The sequence below is a fragment of the Rattus norvegicus genome, chromosome 17 (genome assembly GCF_036323735.1).
Source record: "Rattus norvegicus strain BN/NHsdMcwi chromosome 17, GRCr8, whole genome shotgun sequence".
Classification (NCBI taxonomy): Eukaryota; Metazoa; Chordata; class Mammalia; order Rodentia; family Muridae; genus Rattus; species Rattus norvegicus.
Genome location: NC_086035.1, coordinates 4,535,157 through 4,555,714, shown reverse-complemented (window position 1 = coordinate 4,555,714; position 20,558 = coordinate 4,535,157). Strand labels below are relative to the sequence as shown.

General features: G+C 45.1%; 2 long non-coding RNA genes across 2 annotated transcripts in view; one reads left to right on the top strand and one right to left on the bottom strand.

Annotated features, from left to right (window-relative positions):
• Nucleotides 1-20,263, bottom strand: part of LOC134482801 (uncharacterized) — a 25,612-nt gene extending 5,349 nt beyond the window's left edge. Inside the window, exon 1 of the long non-coding RNA XR_010059346.1 lies at nt 19,317-20,263. This is a non-coding gene — a long non-coding RNA (uncharacterized LOC134482801). The remainder of the gene's footprint in view (nt 1-19,316) is intronic.
• On the top strand, nt 12,465-20,558 carry LOC102553145 (uncharacterized). The gene is made up of 3 exons (XR_360692.5): nt 12,465-12,685; nt 17,517-17,578; nt 19,589-20,558. It is a non-coding gene; the product is annotated as an uncharacterized LOC102553145 (long non-coding RNA).

Sequence of the window (20,558 nt, the reverse complement as noted above, 5' to 3'; positions counted from 1 at the left end):
TTAATATCTAATTTGCTCAAGAATTTTTGGATGTAAGTTCTCCTCCGTTTCCAGAAGGCCGCCTTGTAGTATAGCTTGCTTCCCAGAATCTAAAACAAATTAGATTAAACATGCTCCACACAAAATAAAAGTGCCTTGTGGAGCCTGTCTGGGCAAGCCCTAAAGTCCCTCAGGTTGGCCAAGGAGAGAACCTTGGAGCCCAGTGCTGCTACCCACGCTGTGTGAGAACAGAGACCCGAGTCTGAGTGTTGGGGAATACTGCTGTGTTAGGGCCCAGTCAACTGCCAGAATCCTCCCCAAAATAAGAACAGGCAAGTAACAGTCTTCTTTGGGGTAGCTTTGGAAAAAGTGCGATTCTTTTTCCTTTGCTCCAGCTTAAAACGAGAACATTTTGTTTTCCATTATAATCGTCCACCAAGCTATCTGCGTTCATCTTCTTGATTTGACACCAACTTATCTTCCCCTGCTTGTACTTCTAGAAGCTCCCCCACTTATACAACCACCTCCTGTCTCTGTGTGCCCAGGGTGTTCACACGCTGGGGAACACACCTCACACTGTGGCTTTCTTCCTCAGAGCTCCACGCACCCTTCCTGAATATCAGTGAGCCACAGGGGATTTCAGCCCCTAACCAAGTTGATCACTGGTTCAAGGACAGTATGGGTCACGAATGTGCCACTCGCCTCTTCATCTCCCTAGCTCTCCCTTGTTTACTCTGTGTAGATCAGGGCGGAGGAAGGGGCAGAAGATTCCTTACACAGAGGCGGTGGACGCTGAAGCCAGGACTTTAGAACTAAATAGAAGTATGTCTGGCCACCTAGTTTCGTCAACAAACCCTTTGGGGGTCATATAAGGAAAACCCCTTCTGATCATGCCTCTGTCTCCACTAGAGATTAACCGGCATGCGCGGAAGAGCGATTCGTTTAACCCATCTCACCTAGCTCTCGCCATTTCCTAAGCTTTAGTCTAGGTGCCGAGTGTTGAGGTATTAGAAGAAATAAGCTCTAGAAAATGAACAAACAACTTCAGATAGAGAAAAGGGTAGGAATGAAACCGTCCCCGGGGGCTATGACGGAGGATGAGGGCGGAGGCGTGGAGGCGGCAGATGGACAGTGATGGGAACAGGTGTTTCTCGGGTATTGGTTGTTTTAGCTTCAAATTAGTGCCGCAAAGTAACTGAGACAGATCGCTTGTAAAAGAAAAAGGGTTTATTTGGTTTGCAGTGTTAGATCATACAGCATCAATGCTTAAGCCCTCTGGCTAGGGAGTCATAGGGGGTCCTCGTGCAGAGCACGGCTTCAGGATTGTTCTCCCCCCTGTTTTTCCCGGAAATTGTTGTACGGTCCCTGGAATACAGATTTACAAACAAACATTTACGTTTAATAAGTCACAAATCAAATTCATTTTAAAACAATTATTTGCTGTGCATATAATTTCACCAGTGGTTAAAGGCGGGAACAAATTTGCGTGTTAATTATTTTTACGAAAGGGATTTAATCTCGACTGGCTCACTTAACAGCATGAGCCAAGAGAGAGGTGTGTGTGTGTGTGTGTGTGTGTGTGTGTGTGTGTGAGAGAGAGAGAGAGAGAGAGAGAGAGAGACAGAGAGAGAGACAGAGAGAGAGACAGAGAGACAGAGAGAGACAGAGAGAGACAGAGACAAAGACATAGAGAGACAGAGACACGCAGAGAGAAAGGAGTCCATACTCCCCATCAGATTACGTCTGGGATCACACTAAAGACTCAGAACTAGTTCCACTACTCCTTCTCACCAGAATCACTTGGAGGGCCAAACTCTAACACTGGGGTCTTTAGGAGATAACTCTTTTCTAAACCATAGTGATTCTTGGGAAATCAGGGGTCGCCCTTTGGGTTCTTAGTCTCATTGGTAAAATAATTTAAGAACAGATGCAAACAGAAGCTCAAGGACACTTTTACTAGAGTTAAACCCTCAGAGAAGCAAGGCTACCCAAAGCACCAGAAAAATCATGCTTAGGATCTGTCAGCGTCAGAAAGAAACAGAAAAAGGAAAGGAAAAGTTATACCTTTTGGGCACATCCAGCTGATCCTCTGTCTGCTGGGCTCGCAGGGACTGTGCTGGGGGCCGGGGTGTTGGGCGCGGCGAGTGTGGTATCTCAGTAAAGGGCTAACCCACCTAGCTCCTAAGCACGGCCCATTAGGAACCCACCTTCCCAGTGTAGTGTCTTATCGAGGCCATTGATGCCACCCAACAGGAGGTTAGGGCTCTATCCAGGGTACAAGTTCTATTCTCTTGACCGGAAGGAACTTTCCTTAATGGTCATTTCCTGCTATTCTCTCAGTAGCATGGATATTTGATTAAAAAACCCAAGGTAAACAGTGTGCTGAAAAGATGATTAGACCAGTGAATATACAGTGCCGTGCGGTGAGGAATGTCACGTGATCACAACATGGAGGACTCGTGAGCGTCGTGGGGTTCAGGAGTATGGAAACAACAGGGCACAGGTTATCTGTCACATTTTGAAAGAACTGTTGCTGCATCTATGAGGAACTCCTGTTACTATTCTGCGTTCTTTGAATCAGAAGTCAGCAGTGATGGCCTGGTGTGAGCAGATGCACTCCGGGAGCCCAGAGGAAGCAGAGTGAGGCGTCATTAGCTTTGGGGAGCATGGTGACCCCAAGCACATGGCCAAAGGGTCACCCCTCTCTGTTCTAAGGAATGCTCCAGGCTGTGGAATTCCAGATTTAGAGTCTGCCATCAGCGATCCACATCTCTCCAAAAGAATTTGTGGCCAGAGTCTGCCATCATGCGAGTTGGCTAGTGTAGAGTTAGAATTCCTAGGCCTGTCTGGGTGTTCTGCTCCTGGCCTTCTCCTGTGTCCTTAGACAAGTGACTTCCTTCTTGTGTCTGGGTCGCCTCACTGTTAGATGGCCATGCTAAGACCACCTTCTAGTTAAGGCTCTATGAGACATCATCTGAAAGAAAAACATATTCTCTCTCTCTCTCTCTCTCTCTCTCTCTCTATATATATATATATATATATATATATATATATATATGATATTTTGTAAAAATAAATAACTTTACTCAAGTGGGATATTCATAAGGCATGGCAATATTACAGGGAAACTTATTAACAGTGCTGAATGCTGAGACTATTTCTGGGGGGGGAATAACTGGTCCATTACAAAAGATGTTTTTATGGCAAATTAATGAGGTAAGACTGATTATATATATTTTTATGAATTACTGTGTCACAACTCAAAAAAATTACCCACATGAGTCAACTCATATTGTCTTACAATTAGCAGAAAAAAAATTCACAAATAGTGTGAACTCTTCACTTACAATACAGCAATACAGTCATTGGTAACAGTACTTAGCTACATACAACAGGATACGGCCATTTATGTAGTATTTGAGGACAAGACTATATGTATATGTATAATGTATATGTATACATATAATGTGCATGTGTATGTGTATGAGTATATGTATATGTATGTCTTTTGAGCATCTGCTAAGTGCTCATGGATACCACAGAGACCAGAAGTCACTAGGTCCCTCAGAGCTAGAGTAACAGGATGACAGATGGTTATAAACAAGCTGGTGTGGATGCTGGGGACTGAACTCAGTCCTGTAAGAGAACAGAAAGAGAGATCTCTTAGCTGCTGAGCCACCTTACCAGCCCCTTGTTTGTTTTTTTTAGTAGTTTTTAAATATATATATATAATCTATCTTCACTTATCTGGATAACCAAAGAACTAAACTTTAACAAAAGTGAGCATAGAAAAAACAAAGCCTTAAAAATCAAACAGTTCTGTGCTTTTGTCCTAACAGCTAACTAAACTTTAGACCAAAGGATTTCTATTGTGTGGGCCCAGAGAGCAAACGGCAATCAGCAATCAGAGAAGCTGAAGATGTGGAAACTTCATGGATGCACTGCTAGGAAAGGCAGGGTGCGGCTCCCCTGCAATTTGAGCAGCCGCAAGGGTAAGTTAAGGGACTCATGAGGCCCCAAGTCTGACTAGGACAAGCCAATTTGAGTCCAGGGCAAGAGAAGAATTGGTAAAGCTCCCCACCCTGCAAAACAGCATCCATTTACCTGATTTTATCACTGTGAATTTGCCTGCAGCCTCGTCTGTAGTTGTCAATCTGAAACTGCACGTGCACCATAGCAAAGTTCTTAGAACCTTTGGTGCTGACCCATAATATCAGGTTGGTTTTCAATGCTTTATAGTGCAATAAGTTAACTTGATGATAGAGGCCTTTAAAGAGGGAATAAATAAATCCCTTAAAGAAATACAGGAAATTACAATTGAATGGGTGAAAGGAAATGAATGAAGCTATTCAAGATCTGAAAAGGGAAGCAGAGGCAATAAATAAAACACAATCTGAGGCAACCCTAGTGATGGAAAACCTAGGAAAGAGAACAGGAAATGCAGACACAAGCATCACCAACAGAATACAAGAGATGGAAGAGAAAATCTCAGATGCACAAGATACAATATTGATACATCAGCCAAAGAAAATGCTAAATCTAAACATTTTCTAACACAAAACATCCGGGAAATTTGGGACACTATGAAAAGGCCAAACTTAAGAATAATAGGAATAGAAGAAGAAGATTCCCAGTTCAAAGGGCCAGAAAACATCTTTAACAAAATCATAGAAGAAAATTTCCTAACTTAAAGAAAGAGGTGGCTATAAAAATACAAGAAGCTTAAAGAACACCAAAAAGATTAGACCAGAGAAGAAAGTCCTTAATAGTCAAAACACTAAATGTACAGAACAAAGAAAGAATATTAAAATCTTCGAGGGAAAGAGGCCAAGTAACATATGAAGGCAGACCTATCAGAATTGCACGGAACTTCTCAACAGAGACTCTAAAAGCCAGAAGATTCCAGACAGATGTCCTGCAGACCCTAAAAGATTACAGATGTTAGCCCAGATCATTGTACCCAGCAAAATTTCAATCACCATAGGTGGGGAAACCAAGATATATCATGACAAAATCAAGTTTAAACAATATCTTTGTACTAATACAGCCCTTACAGAGGACACTAGAAGGAAAACTCCAACACAAGGAAGGTAACTAGACCCAAGAAAACAAAAGAAATTAATCATCTCCTAGCAAAACCAAAGGAAGAGAAACATATACACACACCATCACCAACAACAACAACAAAATAAGAGGGACTAAAAACCATTGACCATTAATATCTCTCAACATCAATGAACTAAATTCACCAATAAAAACCCACAGCCTAACAGAATGGATGCATAAACAGCATCCAACATTCTGCTGCATACAAGAAACACACCTCAGCAGCAATGACAGACACTACCTCAGAGTAAAGGGCTGGAGAAAGGTTTTCTAAGCAAATGGACCCAAAAACAATCTGGAGTCGCCATTCTAATATATAATAAAATAGACTTTCAACCAAGAGTAATCAAAAGAGATGGGGAAAGACACTCATCAAAGGAAAAGTCCACCCAGATGAACTCTTAGTTCTGAACATCTATGCCCCAAACGCAAGGGTACCCACATTCGTAAAAATATTACTGAAGTTTAAATCACACATTGAACCCCACACATTCATAGTAGGGAACTTTTAACACTCTACTCTCACCAATGAGCAAACTAAACAGGGAAATAAGGAAACTAATGGATGTTATGAACCAAATGGACCTAAAATATCTACAGAACCTTTCATCCAAATACAAAAGAATATACCTCCTTCGCAGTGCTTCACAGAACTTTCTCCAAGATTGACTCTATAATCTGTCACAAAGCATCTTATCTGATCTCGTGGGTTTAAACTGGATCTCAACAACAGAAACAACCAAAAGCCTACAAAGTCATGGAAACTGTACAGCTCTCTACTCAATGACCCACTGGGTTAAAGAAGAAATAAAGAAATAAAAGACTTTCTAAAATTCAGTGAGAATGAAGGCACAGCACACTCAAATGTATGGGACACAATGAAAGCAGTGCTAAGAGAAAAAATTTACAGCCCTAAATGCCTTCATAAAAAAAAAAATTGGGGGAGATCTCATACTAGCAAATTAGCATCACACCTGAAAGCTCTGGGGCAAAAAGAAGCAAACACACCCAAGAGCAGGAGATAATCAAACTCAAGGCTGAAATCAATCAATTAGAAACAAAGTGAACAATTAAAAAAAAAATCAACAATACCAAGAGGAAACCAACAAGATTGATAAATCCTTAGCCAAAGTAACTAAAAGGCAGAAAGACAGTATCCAAATTACCAAAATCAGAAATGAAAAGGCAGACATAACAACAGAAACTGAGGAAATTAAAAAAAAAAACAAAAACAAAAACAAACAAACAAAACTCCTTCAAAAGCTTAGAGATTGGATCTTAACTAATCCTACACCTGACCAAGGGCTAATATTCAAAATATATTTAAAAAAATCAAGAAGCTAGACACCAACAAACCAGATAACCCAATTTTAAACAGCGGGGTACAGAGCTAACCAGAGAATTCTCGAGTGGCTGAGAAGTACTTAAAGGAATGTTCAATGTCCTTAGACATCAGGGAAATCGAAAGATGTCAAAAGCCTGGACTCCCCAAAATTAGACCCTGACCAGCACAAAATCTTTCTGCCAGACTTTGTAGTATAAGGTAAGCTATTCTCTCTTTAAAAGGAACAAATCTTTTAATTTGTTGCAAAAACATCCCAGCAGGTTCTAGAAACACACGTTTCAGTAAACAATGACACTGTTACAGAGACCTTGACTGTTAATTTCCTGTAGATCCCATTCATTTAAAAACGTAAAACAGTTTGATCTTCAATAAGTTTTCAAGCCTGGATATCTAAGAGGAGGAGTGAAGCCCCTGACTTTCTTTATCTGTTACACAGCGTTTAAATCACTACCCTGGACTCAGCTTCATCCCTGGAAGGTGGACAGGACTCAGTAGCTGCCGTATAGATTACTTGTTTGACTGCCATCTTATCAAGTGACACAGCCACACACACAGAGACACAAATACCAAGAAGGGTGTACTCTGCATGTGTAAATATCTATACCTGAGACAAGGCTGTCCAGTAACAAGACAGATTGAATACAGATGGGAGGAGGGAGGAGGAGGGTCCTGACATGGGAAGAATGTCTATACGGAAGAAGCTTAATTATATAGAAATTCCAAGGAAGATAAAAATCATTTAAAAAACAGAAACCCTCAATTTCCCCAGTAAGGACGAAGATTCCTTTACTTTGGGGCGAATTCCAGGTGGTTAGGGGAACAATGTTTTCCCTCTTTTTCCTTTTTCCCTCCTTTTTGTGACACTTTCCTTCTTCTTTTTCTTTTTTCTGATGCTTTTTTTGTTTCTTCTCTTCTGAAGTGTTCTCCGCAGTGGAACTGGATAAGCCCTTTCCCTACTTTGCAATTTAGTTTTCTCCTTGCTCCGGTTCCTCCTCCGTTTCCTCTTCTGCCACGCCACAGCCCTCAACTCCTCACCGCTCAATCCTGCTGCTCACATCCCGCACAATGTCCCTTTGGGTGACTACCAGACTACTCAAAAGTCAAAAGACTACCAACGTTGCTGTGTTTTCTTCAGCCTCCTCCAGGCGTCCTTGTAGCGACCTGGGTCTGCCACGAGGGTGATATACAGGGTTTCCGGAACCCTGGGCTTTATAGGCTGCGAAGACCTCTCGCACCCAGGCCACAGCAACTTCCGCGCGGCAGGAGAAAGCCGATCTTCCTGGCTTGTTTCTAAGCACTGAATGGCAGCTGTTCAGTCTCATTAATAGGTTGTATCAGGTTTTAATCGCATGCAAATGAGGTCTCGAGGTTTAATTACCCAAGTGGTGGCTTTTGATCTAAGCTCTTCTCATTATGTCAATTGATCTTGAAAAGCAGAATGGTATGCGGGAGAGAGGCAAGCCAAATGCTCTGACAGTTCTGGGCTCTCTGAGAGACCCACAGTTAGAAAGGAGGCTGCTGATTCTCAGGGTAAAGCTGGCCAGGGAAGTGGGGGATGTGGTCACCTGGGGCCGGCTCAGCAGTTTTGTTCTCGGGTCCCTGACTCTCCGCCAATTCCTTAGTAGCATGATCTTGCCTCCTGTGATTTCACCAGGAGCACTACCGCGAGGCTCCCTGTGACTGCCTGTGCTGTATGTCCCCCCTGAGAATCTCCTTTTCAAGGGCTCGATAGGTTTCAGCCTACTACGTGAAGGAGTCACTGGTCCCTTCCGCCCACCAGTCACTCCAACTGGCCTGTGTGTCTTCATATAAGGCTCATATCCACAGTTAGACAATATCTCAGAGCAGCCAGCTCTTCAACCTCTTTCTTCACTCAGCCACCAGGAAATGGTACTTCTTTGGACCGGGCCCAGGGGACTGTCTGGTCTTCCAGACTTGAAAACATCATACAAACTCTTGTATGTTAAGTCAATCTAGAATCATCCTGCTGAGGGAGGGAGAGGAGTCTGCAGGCAGCCTGGCCCTTCACCCAGAGAGGAAGGAGGAAGCCAGCAGAAGGGCCATTTGTCTCCGTTATTAGGGAGTAAATCATCCTTTGTTTTGCTGGTTCAACTCAAGGAATGCCATTATTACCAAATAAATTGTGTTGTTACAAATCAATCCAGCCAGCTTTCATTTAAATGCGAATCATGATAATTGCCTGGGCTTCAAACCTGCTTCCACTCAGAGGACACAATGGTTAGGTGTGTTGGTTGGTCCAACCTAACACTTAGCAATACACACACACACACACACACACACACACACACACACACACACTCACACTCACACTCACACTCACACACACACACACAAGTTTTATTTTTGTTATCAATCATTGTATCTTTTTTTTTCTCTTTGAGAAACAAAGTGTTTCTTGTGTGTATAGGACAGCTTGGCAAGATATTACAAACATGCCAACCATCACAAAATGTAGTGCAAATGTCCTCTGTGAGACAGCACACCAGCAGAAAGTGTTTCTTTCCCTCCTGAATATTTTGAAGTCTGCCTTCCAATGAGACAGGGACGCTAATGTCTGGGCTTCCTGTGATACTGTGGGCTTTCCTGAGGACTTGCTGGTGTTTACTTCCTTTGGGTGCTACCGTGAAGGGCTTTATCCTGGCATCTGTCCTTCGCTTTGGGTTTTGATGTTTCCTTCTGGCCTTTCCTTTCCTTTGTGACACAGCTGAAGGCTGGGAATGAACTGTGTTCCTCAGCCCCAGATGCCTTATCGCCCCTCTGGTTTTCGCCTTGCTTTCTCACACTGTCCTTTCTCTGTGGCCTCTCTGCCACCTCTGACCTCCTCCCCAGTTTTTACCCTTCCTTTAACAGTTGATTTACGATAGGCTCACAGAAGGGTCAAGCCCACTTTTATGGTTTGCTTAAAATATTTCTTTTAGAATGAGCATCAGAAGTGGTCTCTTCAGTCCTTGCTAAACGGTTCCACCAAGACCTCAAAAGACCTTTTACTGGCTACCCCTGTGTCTCCGTTTATATCTTTTGTGATTGTAAAGTGTAACGCATTAAATAAGGCGATTTTGAAACTTACTGCTAAAATCAATAACTTATAAAATGTGGGATTTTGCTCCCCCCACCCCCGGGGAGAAGGTCTGTGACCACAGCTGTAATTCGGAGATACAAAGACGTAAGGAAGACAGAAGAAAAAGCTACGAGGAATAATTCTAAGCCTTGGATTATTTCTTTTATGGGATCGTTTTTCTTTGGGCTTGACAGTTTGATCCTGGGACAGAAGCCATGGACCTATTGGTACATTATTCTTACATCCATGCTCTAAACAGACAGTTTTAGCCTTTTGTTTAAATTTGACTTCCTGTTGTTTCCACGTACTAAATAGTTGCCAAATTTAAGGACTTCAAATTTAAAATTTAAAGACTCTAACTAATAAAACTGATGAAATCTGCAGTTTTTTTAACTGCAGTTTGAAGAGCCACCCCACCCCCCAAAAAAAACCAATAAAACAAACAAAAAAATTGCAAAATGGGCTTGCTTGTTTTTAAACAAAAGTGCAACTTAAAAGATCAATTATTGCCTTCTTGCTTAGAATTAGGAGCCCTTATTCCAAAACTCCCTGCCTAAAAGTTAATCCAACCTTCTTGCTCTAATCTGGATCTTCACTCTGGACTCTGGCTTGCTGGGAGATGTCAGTCACCTTCGTGATCTTGTGTTAAATAACACCATACGATTCCTCTATAGATGACTTCTCCAAACTTATTGATCTCCTCCCTCCTAGGCCATTAAAGTTGTGATTTATGACTCTGACATTTTTAATGGGGCAAAGCTCAGAGCTTTATTGCAATGGCTTTTTAGCTTCCATGTTGCCTTCGGCTGCCAAAGCCCAGAGTGGTCAGGATAGCTTTACTGTGGTCTAGTAAGAAGATGGCTTTTTCTTTTCTTTCCCTTTCTTTTCTTTTTCTTTCCTACTTTGTCAAACGACAGCCTCCACATAGTTGAAGTGTTTTACACCTATTACATAGTCATGAATTAATTTTTTCATCACCCCCCCCCGTTTCTTTCATGTAAAGCAAGATTCCTCCCCAACCCCCCCACCCCCATTAAATGCCATCATTTTCTTGGTGTGAGGCTTGGCAGGTCTCCAGCAGCAAGCTAGCCCAAACTGAAGGGTCTGTTGCCAGGAATCTGTGACCTCAGACAAAGACCCACTGCCTTCTTCAGCAATGCAGGGGACCCTGCCTCAAACGAGGAGGTTCTGAAGCATGAAATTGCAAATCCAGCCGTGGCTGTCTCAACCAACTGGTGTTCAAAAATGCCCACGGGAGGAAGCCAGCGCTCCTGATTCTTCTAACTTCTGAACCCACGGACAGGCATCCTTAGGGACCTGAAAAATGCAGACTCACCATCACACCTCCCGAGTCCATACCTCTGAGTTCTGGCTGGAGCCTAGCAGAAATTAAGGAGTCACAGTGTGAGTAGGAAAGTCACAGCAGGGGCTATTCAAATGAAGGAGCTCTGGGGGTCTGCCCTGAATCTGAACCTTCTGCCCTGCTAAAATTATTAGTGTCTTTTCCTCCGGTTTCTTCCAGTAAGGCATGTCTAATTTGCATGCAATTTCAGTAATTGTACCTCAATAAGAGGAGGAGGAGGAGGAACATGGTTTTGAGAGAGAGCACTTGCTCAGGCTTTTCATCCAGCTAACTAGCCACGCCTGAGAAGTCGGGCTCCTTCTCATCACATTTGCATGCACACAGCACACTACTGGGGCAGGAGGGATGCCTGGTCCAGGTTTGTAAATAGAAGCTCTCCTGTGTTGGAGATCCGCTGTGGAACGCGTTCTATTGCTGAACTGTTTTAGCTTTTTAAAAACAAGTGGGACTGCCACGCTCGCTTTCGAAGGGGGTTGAGGCGCCACCCGCTTTTTTACGTCTGCTGGTCCTCTTCACATTTTACTTCACTTCCGCCCTCCACATTCAGTGGACCAGGCGCAGATGGCCATGAAGGAGGTCTCCATCACCGCCACGAGCTGACGGTTGGCTTAGGAAAAGCACTGTGTGCGCATGCCTGGGACACTTCCTCTCTACTGCTGTGCCATCCCCCAGCATGGAGAGCCTCCAGGGTGTAGGTGCCCTTGCTTATAGCAGGTCCCAGTGTCATGGAGGTTAGACCCCCACCCCCCACCCCGCGGACTGGCTTTGGATTCCCAACCGCATCTTCATTTGACCCGTGAACTCCCAGTCAAGGGCACTTCATGAACTTGGAAGAAGGGAGTTCCAACAAGTTGTACCCTCAAGGTAGAAGTATGTGCCACAGGTTTCAGAGGCATGCAAACCTGAGTTTTTCATTTTTCAGCATAGGGATCTGCATGAGTCTCTACCTTTCAGAGCAACTCCGTCTGAAACAGGACACAGGATCACTGTTTATCATGGCGGCCACTAGGTATTGAAGAGTACCTAGGGCTGAAATGCCACGTCAGAAATCAAGGGAACAGTCGACACTTTCCTTTCCCTCACTCCCACTTTCTTTATTCTCCCTCCACTCTCCAACCCCACCATAGTAGACCAGGCTGGCCTCATATTCATGGACCTCCACTAGCCTCTGCCTCCCGACACTCCCGGTTACCAGCTCTGTCGAGCAGTTGAGTCATGTGCGTGGATTGTGTGTTTCGTGTTGCCCAGACGCTGACTGCAAAGGTGTGGTCAGGACTGGGACAGCACGGGCACCACAGAAAGGCTGTTCCCCTCTTCTTTCAGCAGGAGTAATCATCGACAACGTTTATTAAATTCTGTTCTTGTAGCGGAGGACGCTCTGGGTGCTCTCAGCAGGAGTTAAAGGGAGACAGCCGGCCATAGTGAGCACTGCAAACCGGCCTTGCTGGCTGGCGCAGATCTCTTCGCCCAGGCATAACTCTGCTGTAGAGGGCAGCTCTGTGCCCTTCTGTGTGTACGGCCTTAAGATCCCCCTTGAAGCCAATACAAGCTGCATGGCCCAGATGTGAGAGTCCCAGAAACCTTTCCATTCTGGCTGCTTATGACGTTGCTTGGCCTATTACAAAATAAAATGTAGGCTTCCGTTCAAAATCATGGGAAGACACAGAATAGAAATCTCTCTCTCTCTCTCTCTCTCTCTCTCTCTCTCTCTCCTCCTTCCTCCCTCTCCCCCTCCCTCCTCTCTTTACCTCCCTCCCTTCCCTCTTTCTCTTTCTCTCTCTCCCCCCCACCCCCAACATCAGTCTAATTACAGGTAAGACATTATTACAGCCTTACTGCTTGCCTCCTAGCTGCACCTGGTACACAGTGCACGGCTCCCCCACAGCTCTCCCCACTCTGGAGACTATGGAGCTATGGCGGTGCCAGGACACCTAAATCCCGCGGGAAGCATGGCCATTCTCGAACACTCTACCTTCAGCTCACTGCTGAGTAAAGAGGGCCAGTGTGGAGAGAGCTATGGTTTGCCCCTTCCCCATTTCCTCCCTGGCAAAATTTTCGGGGGCAAGGGTGGCTGGCTGGGACAGGAAGATTGCTTGTCTAAGGAATGACAGGAAAGGGTTTGTGTCTGCTCACAGTTTTTAGAGCAACATTGTCAGCCTTCTGCGCTCAAAGTTCTGGTTCAGCAGAAAGTGTGGCATCCTGGGGCTCCACGCAGGCCTGCCCCTCAGTTATGTGTGAGCTGTGCTTGGTCACATCTTGCCAAAGTCCAGCTCATTCATGACCACTAGAGTTGCATGGTCACGGGGCATCACGAAGGGGGAAGGAATGGCTGCCCACCTATCAAGCTTCTTCTTTGCTATGTGCACATGGCTAAGTTCAAGTTGGGGGACAACGTATAAAGAGACAGCAGAGCACTAAACCAAGCCCAGGACCGTGTGCCAGGGCGCAGTGACCTGCATTAAGCCAGCCCTGGTTTCCAGACCAAAGGTCCCTTGAGGGACAGAATCACACAGTGGAGAGTCATTCAGGGGCTGCACGTGTAGGCTGTACTTAGTAGCTTGGCGGAACACAAGAGAATCAAAAGAGCTTTGAGATGTGCTGCTCACACTGTGCGGAACCAAGAAGGCTTGACTAGGAGGTTGGACGAGGCACCTCTGGGTGATTGATGAGGCAGCTCTGGATGATTGGATGGGGGTAGTTCTGGGTGATTGGATGGGGGTAGTTCTGGGTGATTGATGAGGGTGGTTCTAGGTTATGGTTCTAGGTTATTGGATGAGAATGGTTCTGGATGATTAGATGAGGCACCTCTGGGTGATTGATGAGGCAGCTCTAGATGGTTGGATGAGGGTAGCTCTGGATGATTGATGAGGGTGTTTCTGGGTGATTGATGAGGGCTTTTCTGGGTGATTGATGAGGGTGGTTCTAGGTTATTGATTGAGAATGGTTCTGGGTGATTGGATGAGGCAACTCTGGGTTATTGAGGAGGGTGGCTCTAGGTTATTGGGTGAGGGTAGTTCTGGATGATTGATGAGGGTGGTTCTAGGTTATTGGATGACAGTGGCACTCTTGCTCTAGAAGGTAAGTCTGGAAATGCCCCAGCATCTCCAAGTCTCCCTTCATTTTTTTCTCTAACATTTTTCTCTCGTGCCAATGATAACGAACACTTTAATTTTTTCCATAATAAGAGAGGTTTTTTGTTCATGCGTATAACACAAGTTGAGAAAGGAACTGTGATGAAACCAGGCTAATATTATTTAAAAGCATGCAGTAATTTTATTTTATCTTTTCAGGGAAAATTCTGAGCAGTTCCATGACTTACCAGGAGATATACTGTATCCTAAGAATCCAAATTTCTATCTATGTGCCTTTCCTATGGGGCAGACATTGCATAAACTCTTTTTTTATGGGAGTCTAACAAAGAAATAATAATTAGCATTAGCCTAAGAATGAAGACTGGTCATGGACACCAAGTAAATATTAAATCAAAGTATAGCTGCAAGAAAGTCATCAGGTAACTGACTCCTCCTTAGCTCCTTGGTGGTATCCCAGCCAAGCACAGACAGAGAGGAGGGCATGCAGTCTAGGTACGGACCACATGCACCTACATTTGTGATTCTGTACCAAGGAGGAGACCCCTGGCAGGTTTTGTTGTGAGCATTCCACAACGGTGCAGCACACGACAAAGCTTCATTTATTGAAAGTGTGTGATTTCTCAGGGATCTATAATTACTAATTCCTTTAGAATATGAGGTGCCTACAAGCATACACAGGTTTTCCCAGACCTCCTCTAAAAAGGAAATGTTCTGTTCACCAAAATGACAAATTGCCTTTGACTCCCCCTGGCTTCATGTGTTCCAAGAGGCTCTTTTTCCATCTGTCCGGGGCTAATGCAGTAAGACTCTCCCCCGAAATGTGACTCGGGGATCCAGGCTCTTCTAACTCTTAGCATGAAAATGGACGTCAGTGATGGTCCTGTCAGGGATTTATGTGGTCCTCTCTGGAGAATGTCTCCGTAATATCTGTTTATACTGCAGGCTCAGAACACAGTCAGATGACTTTCCATTTACGGCCAGAGACCAAAGTGTAGCTCTATGTGTTTGAGCAAGAACAGAGAATCTGGAAATAGTGCATCTAATCTCTCACAATTCAGAAAGAAAATGGCAGTATACTAGAAGCCATCTTCCTTTTACTTCCTCATAAACTGGATCTGGCTGAAGAAAGCCAGTGGAGCCAATGCCCCTTCAAGCAGCACCATAATACCCCTGCACTGAGTCAAGGCTTTCCCCAGTTGGATAATGTCCTGTTTACAGCTGGGCTAGCCTTTAAGGCAAGGCTTATGCTCACAGGATTTCAATGATTGAATTTAGTAGTGTCCGTGATATATATTTAGGAGAATGCTGGGCCCTGTGTTTAGGCCGGGAGAAGAACAGGACTGATGGTGAGAGAGAAGAGAAAAGGGAGAGGGGGCGTGGGGGAAGGGAGAGGGAGGGGAAGAGGGAGAGATGGTGGAAGGGAGAGGAGGGAGAAGGAGAGAGAGGGAGGAGATGGGGAGAGGAAGAGAGGGTAGAAGGGAGGGGAGGGAGAAAGAGGGAAAGAGGAAGGAGAGGAAAGAGAGAGAGGTGGAGGAGGAGAGGGGGGAACAGATAAGGGAGAGAGGGGAGAAAGAGGGAGGGAAGAGGGAGAGGAAAGGGAGAGGGGGAGGGGGAGAGGAAGAGAGACTGGGAGGGAGGGGAGGGAGAAGGAGGGAAAGAGGGAGGAGAGGAAAGGGAGAGAGAGAGGAGGAGGGAGAGGGACAGATAAGGGAGAGAGGGGAGAAAGGGGGAGGAAAGAGGGAGAGGGAGGAGAGGAAAGGGAGAGGGTGAGGGGAGAGAAAGAGAGTCTGGGAGGGAGGGGAGGGAGAATGAAGGAAAGGGAGATAGGGGAGGAAGGAGGGGGAGAGGGAGAGAGGGAGAGAGGCAGAAAAGGGAGAGAGGGAAGTGGGGAGAGGAAAGGGAGGGGAAAGGGAGAGGAGAGATTTGTCAAGTCCTGACCCTTTATCCCAACCTGCAGCTTCAGACACTATAAAAAGTTGGGGAAGTTAATATTGGCCAACAGAAAGTCTTAGGAATTTATTCAAGTGCTGAATTGTGAGGTTTTGACCACAGTACAGAGGGTACAAGACTTCAGTCCATCAGCTGAATTGATCCTATTTTCTTTGGACCACACTGTGGCTTGTTTTAAAAATCTAACCAACATGCAAGATTGCTGAAGAATTCTTTTCTAAGCTTCTTCTGGGCAAATTCTGGCAACAAGACTCCCAGCTCGCTGCCACGGTAGTGACCACGGAATCCAAATGGAGGTTGGCCCGTGGAGCTGGGCATCCCTCTAGGCTGCCACGGACCCCACAGCTGCCCACCGAAGCCCCTGCAGGAAATTTGCTAATGATTTCTAGTTACCAGGCAACTACATCACTATTTTTCTTCTCCAAGTCATGAAATAGTCCCTGTAGTGTTTCTTTACTAAGACTAAGAAATGAAAACTAGAGCTAACAAGTCTCATGCCTAACAAAATATGGGAGGTGGCTGTAACCCTGTAGGGTTGAAGGGTACTCTTAAATATTTACTGGGGTGTAGGGTGCGCAATGTGTGTTTGAATAAAAAAAAACACATAACTTATGATGGCCTTCTATTATTACCTTGGTCTGGTAGGCATGTTTATAACATTTGGGTAAATTTTATATACAATAACTGTATATAAGTCAAGGATTTTTGTTGTACAGCCATTGTACAGCCATTGTCACAAGTCGGCTTTTATAATATTTCCATCTCTTCAGGAAACTCCCTCACATCCATGTTCTAGTTATCCCTCTTCTCTTGTCCTCAGCCCCCACTATCCACTGGTTCCTGATCCTTTTCTACCCATTGCTCACCAGAGTCTTCCGTGAGAGCCACAAGGTGTTCAGAGAATAACAGCCTAGTGTAGTAGGAGTAGAACGGAAGTCCTTTGGCCGCACGTGGAGACGGAAGCTGACGCAAGCGGCCCCGAAAGGCCGCCCCTGGGACCATGAGAGTGCGAGCCTCCCTCTTCCTCCCGGTGCAATTCCTCTTATTAAGACTGCTGCCCTGCTCCTCGCCCACAGTCCCACTGACTTCTCCTTGTGCTCAACTCTTAGCTTTGATTTTATTAGACTTGACCCGAGCATCTACTCCTTAACTGTCCAAGTCTTAGACTCTAAGAGCCATTAAGGCCAATGGGTAATGGTTAGTGGGTAAAGGTGTTCACCGCTAAGCCAGAGTCCCTCCCAAGAAGTCACATGATGGAAGAAGAGAACGAGCTGCCCTCCGTCCTCCACGTGGGGCCCACATGCATGTAAATCCCTCACCCACATTGAACAAAATTTTTATAATAAATAAGCAAGTAGATAATTTTTTAAATTAAAAAAAAGAGTAGTGATAACATGCATGTTTAATCCCAGCACCTGGAAGGCAGAGGCAGGTGGATTTTGTAAGTTCAAGGCCAGCCTGGTCTACATAGTGAGTTCCAAGCCAGCCAGGGATACATAGAGATACTATCTCCAAGGGGGGGGGATTTAAAAAGCGCTATTAAGTTTACCCCTGGATTCTCTGTTTAAAAAAAAAAAACCTAATTCTCTTTCTTTTCTACAGTATTGGGAGAAACTTGCAGAATTAATGTCACTTGTGAATTGTGTTTTAAGGATTGTAACTTGGTGAGTCCTTAGCTTAATATGCAATACCAATAAAATGGGTTTGGCAGAGTCAGTGTGGAGAGGACTTAGAAGGGATTTTGTTTGTTTGTTTTTATAATCATTGGCGCTAAAGCCACTGAAACAGCTCAACACAAGAGGCTTAGACAGCTCGCTTAGTATTTTAACATTGAATGGGCTCAACTATTTATTACTTAAACAAGGACATTGGGGACAAACTAGGAGCAGAAGTGTTGTTTGCTGTTTTTCTATTACTTTGGGCTTTTGTGTCCCCCACCCCCATCCAGTGGCATTGTGTATTTTATCCATTCTTCCACAGAGTCTCCCCTCCCTCACTCTCTTCCTCCTTGTCTCCCTCTTTCCTTCCCTCCTCCCTTCCTCTTCTCCATTCCTTCCTTCCTCTCCCCCTCCATCCCTCCCTTCATCTTTTCTTTCCCCTTTCTCCCCCTCTCCATCCCCTTCCTCTTCCCCCCCCCTCCATCCCCTTCTTCTTTCCCCCTCATCTCTCCCTCACTCTCCTCCACACATCCCTGTCCAGCTTCTCCACTGTGGTGTGTTTGGTCCTTGGTCTCCAGTTAGCTCTTACAGAACAGCATCTTCAAGACTCAGTCAAATGCTCGCTTCATTGGCTTCCCTCCCAGAGCAGGATCAAGAAAGCGCAGAGGGGTTCACAATGGGCTTCTTGACACATGTGAGCAGCCTCTACCTTCCCAAATAAATACATATGCTAATTTAAAAAGTGCTTTAAGAATATCGTGTTCCCCAAATAGAGACAGGAACATTTTAGAACACACGGGAAAGCCATAACACATAATCTATCTTTTTATCTATCCAAGTGGATATCAGTGCTTATCAGTGGTCACATACCAGGAAAGCATCCCTACATTGTAATGCTCTGTGAATCCAACCAGAGGCTATAATTCAACAATTTCAAACGATTGTGCTTTCCCTACTCCAAATACAATGATAGTAGTACTTTTAAAATGCACAGACTCCTTCTTTGGAGACCCAGTTAGAGAAACCACCATTTTAAAGGGCAGTCTTTTGCTCTTTAAATGTTTTTGCTCAATCTCATCGGGTATTTTTCCATCAAGCCGCTGTGCTTGAGATCTTGAAAAATGTTTTCAAAATACGTAAGCACTCTTCCTGGGGGGGAGAAAGAATTATCTAGCCATTGATTGTGTCCTCACCCCGCAAAGAGGCAGTCCCCCCAACTCCAGGCTTTCTTGCTGCCAGATATTCATTAATTAGTCTGAGGTTTCCTCCGTGTTTCGTTTACAAAGCCACTTAAACCCACGCACCCATTTAACATATTTATGACCCCAGTTTTCTTTCTGTCCTCCGAGACTGTACCGTGATTGTTCTCCAGACCAGGGACTGCAGAGAGCTTCCCTGCTGAAAAGAGCCGACATAAAGAAGGAAGTGAATGTGTGCGGGGTTGAATACCTTCAACAAAACGACTGGGTGCAGTTTGGCCCCTGCACCCCCCCTCCCGGGGTCATGTTAATTGAGTGGAGCCTCAACCTCTATGGAGTGTGTGGGAGACTATTAACTCTTAACAGCGCTCCATCCCGGGGTTATTTATGTATCGCTTAAATGATTAGTTATTGCTACTTGAATTTAATATTCCCCCTGGGGACCAAGATGGCAGCATCAGGTTACAGAAAATCTACACGTTATTTTTAAAACTGTAATTGACGTTTTATGGGAGTCGTAAAATCTTTCTGAACAAATAACTTACCATTAGTCAGAACCTCGAGCAGGAGATCTGTGCAATTAAGGGCACGGCGAAACAGTGATGTCCCCATGTGCGTCCGTTGTCTGCGCATGCTCAGGAGGGGTGGGAAGGAAGCAGAGGCAGCCCCATAGAGGGGTCTCCTGTTCACAAAGGCCCCTATGTAAATCGCATTTGAGTCAGAGGGATTTGAGAGGATGAGGGAGACCTGTATCCATCAGATACATGATTGGCGGCTATCCTCAGTCCCTCATCTGTGGCTTTTTATTCCTCTCTAGTTCTCTGGTGTGTGGAGGTCACACTCGCAAGCCTAGCTGACCCAGCAGAGCACCCACTTCCAATGCTACACCACCTCGGGCTCCTACACCCAGTCACAGGCGCTATGGGCTTGTACCACCAGCAAGTGTAGACCCGTCCACTCCCCCATCCAGCATGGTTTGACGTTCCTGACAGTACGCTACTTTAGCAGCAAACCCCCACGATTCCCAAGCTATGTCTGATGATTTCCTGCTTCCGAAGATGCTGCAGCGGATGTCACCGGAACTCCCGCAGGACGGAGGTACATTTCCGCCCACCACTCTGGGAACCGCTCATCAGCCACAAGTCAAACAAACGTCAGACCTACATCTCTGTCAAGGTCATCCACACTCTCTGCAGAGGCAAAAAAAAAAGTCCTTGACGCTGGACAAGGCTGGGCGGGCTGCTCACCTGCCTCACTGCCTCCTCACCTTACCACGCTGTCCCTTAAAGATACTCTCAGTAAACCTCCCGAGAGCCCAGGGTGTATCTTCAGGGGAATCCAAGCCAAGACAAGTGCTTTCTTTGCCTGAATTGTTCTTGGCCGCACTGACCCCCCAAGACGATCCAAAACACTTGACTTTTGCCAGGTGGATTTGACTTCCCCATCGGGTAGCTGGGAGGTGATTTTTCTTTTTAAAAAATATTATCGATAAGCCATACAGTATATTCTGACCATATATCCCCTCCCCCACCTCTTCCCAGATCTTCTTCAGCTCCCCACTCATCCAACTCAATGCCCACCCCCCAACCCCCGTCTTCAGAAAACAAGCATGTAAAACAACAACAACAATAATAATAATGTTGAAAGGGCGCAAGAAACACATGGACGCACAAAAACAAAACCCATGCAACACAAAGTGGGAAACCACAATATACAAGCAAAAGACCAGCAAGATTAACACAAACAAACAAAGCCCTAACAAAGCAACAAGACAAAGATCTACAAAA